The sequence below is a fragment of the Brachyhypopomus gauderio genome, chromosome 2, assembly GCF_052324685.1.
Source record: "Brachyhypopomus gauderio isolate BG-103 chromosome 2, BGAUD_0.2, whole genome shotgun sequence".
NCBI classification, from domain to species: domain Eukaryota; kingdom Metazoa; phylum Chordata; class Actinopteri; order Gymnotiformes; family Hypopomidae; genus Brachyhypopomus; species Brachyhypopomus gauderio.
Window position 1 is genome coordinate 27,659,603 of NC_135212.1, and position 8,967 is coordinate 27,668,569.

The following is an 8,967-nucleotide window of genomic DNA, read 5'->3' on the forward strand; positions in this document are numbered from 1 at the left end:
CAGAACAGAAGAATATTGTGCATGTGACCATGAGGGCAACACGCACAGGGGCACATCGTAGTTCAAAGCAGCAGGACGTGGAGGATGAGAGGGCATGTCACATTTGAATGTGTGCTGTAGGCGACTCACCACCACAGATACAAGGTGCACGAAACAGCACCATCGACAGGCCTGCTTGTAACCATAGAGACCCAGTGCATTTCTGAATGGTAGTGAAAGAAGGTGAAGCATTTAGAAGACAAGCAGCTCCACTTACCTTTGAAAACCTCTCTCTCCTGCTGCCGTTCCCTGCCTCTCTGCCTTTCTTACTATTTCACTCACACATGCACACACACACACACACACACACACACACACACACACACACACACACACACACACACACACACACACACACACACACACTCAAACTCAGCACAACCCTAAGGGGTGGGGATAGGAGGTCCCGGTAGTTTGATGTTGCCATGGAAACTACTGAGGAAGAGCCCACCAAGCAAAAAAAAAAAAAAAAAAAAAAAACACATGGGGAGAGGCATAAAAGGGAAAAAAAACTTTTAAGTTGAAGACTTACACAAAGGCATTACTAGCTGACAAGACCTACACAAAGGCATTACTAGTTGACAAGACCTACACAAAGGCGTTACTAGCTAAACAAAACTTACAGATGAAGTCACAAAAGTCACAAGACACTGAAACACCGATAGTCATGAAAGTTTCATTCATATTTTTTACTGTACAGGTTCAGTAGAAACAGGTTAGTGGAGTACTCTATGAACTGAATGAATGAATCACTAATAGAGTAAGTCATTCTGAGGCTGCTGATTAAGGTGCTTGTTAAGAGGTTTAGTCCAATATGTATGGGATGAATTAGTCCATCATCTGAATATGGAAATTATTCTCATCCAATATACAGCTCAAATCCAGAGCTGATACGATGCACATATGAGGATTCATAGTCATTAATCTAAAACCCAGATGTTTTTCTTCATTGTTGTTTTGGAAACATGGCTTGGATCGGGCATTCGGTTATCTGAAATATTTTGGAGTAGAGCTTTTACTGAGGTAGCTTAAGATATCACAGTGTATAATAAAATATATTTTATATTGCACAACTGTACGTACATCACTGGTATTAATCTTCTTGCTTTTAATGAGCAAGTCTAGCTCATTAGTATCCTGATGAGGGTCTGCACATTAGCTATGATTACTATAAGATTTGTGAACCCAGCATAAAGACTAAGAACAACCTCTACAAACCCCACGTGGTTGAGCAGTGCATAAATGGGGGAGACTGCTAGTGCCAGAGAGCATGCACTAATGTCTCCTCTCCACCCCATCAGCTCCGGTTAGGCAGTACAGGACAGTAACAGTTGCCTAGGTGGCTATTAAGTCATTAAGGTCTTTTCTACTATGTGCACACGCAATGATAATGATAATGTTTGCTGTTGGCAAAGGCACATCATTCAGCAATGTGACTAAGCCAGTGATTCAGCATGACGTTTGATTGTATCAGCTTTTAGTGCCTTTAACAATGCAAATATCCATTTAAACACGTCAGACTTGCTCTGAATATTGCACATGAGCACACCAGCAAAACTCCCATTATGTACAAAACGCTGTTTTAGAGTTGTCTTTTTTTTTTTTGCACAGGTTGCTATAGCAACTTTCTTTCAAGCAATGCCTAGACGGGAGCCAGAGATTCCTCGTTTGTTTTATTCTTTTATGTTTCCTGTGAGAGCCGGAGCTCCGCCGTCTCATTACCAGCACACGTCGCCACGTAAACTGGCTGGCAAAATGCTTCCCGCTCACCGTCAACAGCATTTGCGTGACCTGGAGAAGCAAGGAGAGAGTGCGGTGCGTGAGAGCAAACGCCCGTACCCCGGCGTACGGAGCGGACATTAAGTATTTAGCTAGCTAGAATCGAGCGGTCCGGCAGAGGCCCATAAAAGATGCAGAGAGCAGGGGGCGAGACGCTGGGCTCATAACTCCAGATGATCAGATTCCCTGTTCCGCTCTGTGCAGTGCCACGACTCGCACAGATGGAGGATCACAGTCTGAATCTGAGGCAGATAACCTGGACAGAGTCCCAGCGTTTACACAGAGATCATATTTGAGCTCATCTCTTTTGCACACTGATTTGCAGCTGATAGGCTTGAAAAACGGAGATGTAACACAAGTATTAAATATAAAGATTCTCTGCTCATAACAGCGTGTATAAATCATATATGGCCATCTCAGAGCACTGAAAAGAGACAAGATAGATGTTAACATAAAGGCAATATAATTAGGTCGACCCAAATAATACCTGAACTATTTAATACCTTTGAACTATTTCTTTATTTTTCTATTACTAGATAATTAATTACTGTGAACAAGTAATATTTTATCCCTCTGTACGCTCTTCATTGGTCTCCCCTTCCTTGGATGATAAAGATGGCAAGTTGTGTCTTTTCAGTTTGCCGGTCAACTTTTACACAAGTAGAAAGTTTCATATTCAGGGTTTCCCTTCATTGATCTCTTCATTCTCACAGTCACTGAGCTAACACTCAAAATTAAACCAAATGTTAGCAAACATTCACTTCTATTTTAAATTCTGAACTAGTCATCTCCAAATACTAGACCGTATTTCAAATGTTTGTTTCTTGGTATTTAGCAGCATTAAATCAAACAAAACTCAGTTCTCTTTTAATTTGACTTAGGACGCTAATCTAGGACATTGTCTGGTCACTGGTAATGAATGAACCAGAATGCTTAGCTGCTTTTTAGATGGGAACTGGGACATGCTTGACTCAAAGCAAATGTTTCCTTGCTTGTTTTTTTTTTGTTTTTTTTTTTTGTTTACTTACTTTAATAGATAACCATGATGGCCTGAAACAAAATCTAAAAATCCATTAAGTGAGAGATGATTAACTAGCATTAGATCAGAAGCTAGCAGGCTCTGTTGTGGAAAAGTTATTTATTTACTAGGTATCTTATATATCATTTTCTGGTGCATGCAAAGTTGTTAAGTAGTCAAATATATGTTTAACCATTACATATAACACTCACAAGACCAGACAACATGAGTGAAACCAGATGAGCTTTTAATGGGTGGCAAACAAATCCAGAACACAAATCCAATATCAATATCCCAAGGAACAGGTGTAGGTCACAAATACCAGAAGTCAACAGGTAAACAAAACAAGGGTCAAACCAGCGAGCTAGAGGTCAAAGCCAGGCAACATACATGGAAAATGCTGAAAAACGCAGACTAGCAACAACCACTGATCACTTAACAAAGAACACGTGGTGACATTGGGGTGGCAGACAAGAGGGAGGGCACCACTCCGATAGCCAGAGGTGTAGCCCTACTGAGCCAGTGTGACAATAAACATACGTTTCCTCTGCTTAGTGCTTTATGGGTGTCCATACTCCATTGCACAAAACTACTCTTAATGATTCTCCTCGGGGGGGGGGATTTAGGGGGTTAAACGTAAGCCTACACAAACATTGTTGCAAACTAAGACAAGAAGATTTTTTTGGGGTTTTGTGTAGATATTTCATTTTGCTTATATAGTTTGAATTTAGAATTGCGTTAAATTAAATTGTCACATTTAGCTCCTTTTCTATCTGTCAATCATGTCTTTGCTTTCATAATCCATGTGCATCTTTGTTTTGATTTTAGACTCAGTGCCCCCTAGTTTATATCTCCAGACATTGTTATTGGCTTCACATGTTTCTAGTTTAGTTCCTCAATAGTCCATGATTATCTTGTGTACAGAACCCCTGTGTTGCCCTGTCTGGTCACTGTTTCCTACAGTCCATGTTGTTAGTACCTGGTCTGGTATCATTTCTAGCTTGTTTTCTGCTATGTTTCTGTTTATCATGTCTGGTGTGTTACACATTGGTAATCTGACCCTGGCCTGCTTAAACGACCCTGACTATGGATTTGCCCTTAATATATCTTGCTCTTCTGAGCAAACGCGTCCACCTCTGTGTTGCTTCACATTACAGAAATTAGCACTTCAAAAGAGACATTTTAAATTAGTACGGAAAAATGTATAGTCATCATCTCTACCCCCTTGTCCCATCAAGGTAATTATGTGTAGACTTTTAAGTGCAAAAATAGTAAATAATTGATACAGGTTTCTGTTTTGAATACTGGGGTGAAAGAAGATGGCTAATTGTAATAGTACTGGTAGGTAATAATAGGTACTAGTAGGTAATAGTCTGTTAAACACTGCTGTAATGGACACTGTCCACTATACGTTTACCACAAGGCTTGTATCTTCTCAGTTTGAGTTGCAGCTCATACTAATATATTTTGACCTCCAATAATTGTGTATAACAGCTATTTGCTGAGGTTGGTTTGGCTTCATCATCAATAACCATTATCACAGACACACTCATGACCAAGCATGAATGAATGTCTGTAGTGGTCTATGCCCATCATACAGACTTATTCACTGAATCCATTTTAATATATCTGTCTAATCCTTACCAATCGTACCTCTCCCACCAGATGAACCTCTGCATGACTGGCCTCTCAAATCAATTACATAGTTGTACATAGACTACCTCTCCTCCAGTTGAACTGAACTGTATTGAGAAGGCCTACTGATTGCTTTCAGCTTCTATGGCACTGGTGGTTCTGATGAGTATACCTCCTCTGATTAGTAGGCAAAATAAATCACCCTTATTCACTGATAAAACAGTGGCTGAAGGAGCTGATCGGGCAGGTTCTGAGCATGGTCACCATTCATTTAGCGACGGTTTGTTCAGGGGGAGATAGAGGCAAATGCTGCTTACCATGGTGGAGAACAAACACACCACTGGAACATTAGCTTGGCTTTAACTCGACCTTGATTCTTAACACACAGGTGCTAACACACAGACTCCCGGTTATCAACCTCTCACACCCGTTAAAGGACAAAGCAATGTGTGGGAAAGTTTCACTAAAGAAAGCAGAACTTTGGAGAAAGTTTGTATTGGACAGAGATAAACTGTGTGAGTGAATCATCTGACTGGACAGGGAGCACTCGACTTTAGAAATGTGGTGACTGGTTGAGGTGTTTTTGTCTTTCAGCTGGTACACTGTATTAGATTTTCACACACAAATATTACACACACACTGCATAAAAATAAACAGCTTACAACACATTACAATAACCAGTACCAAAAGGAGTACTGGCAGTCCAAACCCAACATGATGAAAGTGTCACCTGTCAGAGTTTTACCAACTAAAGCATCATGAGGGATTGCTGATGTATTACTACATTCGTTTCCCACAATGAGTGCAGGTATCTCCCAGGTGTGCGGGCAGCATGGAAAGTGGAGAGATCTAGAGGACTGGGGGTCTCATTAATACAGGCAGCACTGTGTGAGGCTGCACGACTGGTCATTTATGTCCCTGGATAAGGCTTTAAACTCTGACTTTAGCCCTGCCTGCCTCAGACAGCTTAGCTCTACAGCTCCTCTGATACACCTCACTGCTCACACAGGCTGTGTGTGTGTGTGTGTGTGTGTGTGTGTGTGTGTGTGTGTGTGTGTGTGTGTGTGTGTGTGTGTGCGCAGCAGGGATCAAGTGAATGCCTAAGTAAAAAAAGAAATTGGGAGAGTTGAATTAATTAATGATTTAATTGCATAAAAGAATGAGTGAAATGTGACAGAAATAGAGAAAGTGGATATAGAAGAGAACTAGAGAGAAAGAGCAGAAACAGCAGCTCAGTAAATGGCAGGTGGAAACCACAACCTGTACTCTAAAGACACAGCTCATTCTGTGTACACATGCTGATGATGTGTGTGTGTGTGTGTGTGTGTGTGTGTGTGTGTGTGTGTGTGTGTGTGTGTGTGTGTGTGTGTGTAAGCATGCATGCTTGTGCGCATGCGTGTGTGTATTTACACAGCCAAATAAGTCTAAACAGAACCCAGCCCATCCAGAAGCAGCAGTGGCCCTGAGTCTTATTCTGATCCCCCCTGTCTCTGTGCCCTGCAGAGGAATTACAGCACCCATCTGGAACCTCAGTAAGAGCCAGACAGACTGAGATAAGGTTATAATGGGACAAACGATTGCAAGAACCTTATACAATGAGAATGAAAAAGGGAGTCACAATAATGAGGCAAGTGTGAGGTGAGTGAGTCACTCTTAGAAAACGAAATTGAGCAAAGTAAGAGGTAGAAACAAGGGTGAGTGGAAAAGAAATAGTGTGTCCTTGCCACTGATTAGTGTGTGTGGGTGTGTGTGTGTGTGTGTGTGTGTGTGTGTGTGTGTGTGTGTGTGTGTGTGTGTGTGTGTGTGTGTGTGTGTGTGTGTGTGTGTGAATAAGCCTGCAGGTACAGAAGAGTGCTCTGATCATTCCTGTCCTGCCATTCAGCCTGTGATCTGCATCCCTCTCTTTCCTCCCAGAGTCTTTTCTTGGCCACTCCTGATCTCCTTCTCATATTACCTCTTTTCTGCCCTCTCTATTCCTGCCGTTGGCTCTTCTCTGTCTCTGGTAGGACAGTACACTGCTTGTCTCCCTCCCTATGCCTTGTATGACAAGTGGTGGGCTGTGATATTTTTGCACCAACATGGTATTCTGAAGTTATCTGGCTGATTCTAGCATGCTGTGCAAGTGGAAGCTGAATTTTCTGATTCCTTCATGATTTAAGAATATTTAACATGTGCGCAAACACACACACACACACACACACACTTTCTTTTAAAATTTGCCATGATTACCATGATAAATTGAAGTTCACATGGCATTTTCAAAATGTGCAAGCTCAGCTTATGAGCATTACTTTCCTTCTATTGATTTCTGTGATGTTCACAGTACTATACGGATTTTTTTTTTATTTTTATGAATCTACAAATAATCTATGTTATTTCCACAAATATGGGGAAGTTAGTCTAACCTGCTGCAATTACATTTAAACTTAATACTGTTTAGTGCATGGGTTTTGGTTGACCTCAGCCTTGGTTGACCTGAGCCCTCTTCTCTGGCTGTTCTTTGGTAGTACTTTATATTAGGGGTGAGATCTCGTGTCACGCGAGATGTAACTCGCAGGATTTGTGATCCAGCAAGCAGACAGAATGACGTTGGAAAATACAGGTATTACTATTGAAGATGCCCCCGCCACTTTCAAATTGTTTGTTTATCAGCATTTTGGGTAGCCAGTGGAAATGATAATGGCAAGAGAGTGACTGATAAGACGGGGACCATATGCAAACATTGTCTGAAAATAATGCCGCTGCTAATACGAGCAGGATGCAGAGACATTTACAGCACCACCACAGCTCAGTACTCAAATCAACATATGTCACTTGGGACAGGTAGCAGGGACAGAAAGGCGCTTTGGCAAGTTGAGACAGCAAAGGATATCTGGAGCAGTGTGGGGATGCTAATATGCTTAAAAATGGGGATGCTTAAAAATGAACACGGCAGTGTAGTTGCAGCAAATTCAGTGACATACTTGGTCAGGCTCTGTTTGCACTATTTGCACTCTGTATTGACACACTGTAAAAAAAAACAGAACTTAAAATTGCTTGCCTTAATATGATTTTTAGTTTAGCTGAGCCAAAAATAATTAATTTCACCATAAACTATAACAAAGTAATTGGATCAGCTTACTTTATTGCGTTTCTTGTTAAAAGTTGATCTGACCTTACAAAATATACAAATTGTAGTTGAACCCTAGTTAAGGCCAGGCCAACTCCTCTGCGCATGCTCAATTTGACTCCCTAGTTGAGAATGGGGCGCGGTTTGCGATTTCTGCCATCTTGAAATGGATTTCACCTGCGTCAAGCAGCGACCTACGCTACTCTGAACTGAATATTAACGTCCAAATGTGAGCATTTTGGTTGAAATACTACATTTGTTGTAGTTACATGCTTAAATGTGTACAATATATTCTTTTTGGATATACTACACAGCGTTAAGCCAGCCAAACAGCCAGTTAGCTAACCTATCTACCTAGCTAGCTACATAACCATACATGTACATAACCAAACATAACAACGGGGGGCAGTCATGGCCTGGTGGTTAGGGAACTGGTCTTGTGACCGGAGGGTCCCGGGTTCGATCTCCAGACCTGAGGCCATGACTGAGGTGCTCCTGAGCAAGGCCCTTAACCCTCACTTGCTCACTTGTATAAAAAAGTCGCTCTGGATAAGGGCGTCTGTCAAATGCCGTAAATGTAACAAGTTTTTTTTTTTGCCCCAGAGAAATCCATGCATCCCAAACTAGACTTGAATACCTTACTTACATTAATGTACATATATCTAATGGCGATGCATTATTTTTTTGCACGGTGTGCAGTTTTGGTCACAGACCCTGTTTTTTTAGTAATGTGTCAGCGCTTGTTGTGCTAATCAACATATTTTCCAAATTGATAACGTATTTCAAATACGTAGACGAGTCTCCCCTGCCTATGAACCCCCCAACCACACCTTCCCACCCTAACATTCTTTCTCTCAAACTTGTTTTTTGGGCGATTGTTGTACAGCAGTGTTTTTGCTTTTCTACAGGTAACCGATCCAGAGGATGAGCAGACCAGAGGTGTCCAAATGGGTGTCCTCACTGTTCTCGAAGAAAGTTAATCTAAATCTGGATATTGTTTGTTTATGCTATACTGCAGCACTTTATTACTTGCATTGTTACTCAAGTCAGAATTGTTATTTTTGAATCAGCCTGCTTGGTGGTCTTATTCTTGCCACATGCAATTACTTGATGCAGAAAGGTATAATAAATGTGTTAATTTAACTGTTTTGTCATTTGTCTTATATGACCCAACTTCAGTTAGCTATTCTTAATATTGAATTTAGAGATTTATGTACATGTGAAATACATGTGAGCAGTCATGGCCTGGTGGTTAGGGAACTGGTCTTGTGACCGGAGGGTCATGGGTTCGATTCCCAGAACTGAGGCCATGACTGAAGTGCCCCAGAGCAAGGCCCTTAATCCTCAATTGCTCACTTGGATAAAAATGTAAGACGCTCTGGATAAG

At 41.3% G+C, this 8,967-nt stretch overlaps 1 long non-coding RNA gene across 1 annotated transcript; it reads left to right on the forward strand.

Annotated features, from left to right (window-relative positions):
* The first annotated feature begins 1,669 nt into the window (after positions 1–1,669).
* LOC143508828 (uncharacterized) lies at positions 1,670–8,735 on the forward strand. Its single transcript, XR_013129501.1, has 3 exons — positions 1,670–1,854; positions 5,975–6,109; positions 8,489–8,735. It is a non-coding gene; the product is annotated as an uncharacterized LOC143508828 (long non-coding RNA).
* Positions 8,736–8,967: the final 232 nt, after the last annotated feature.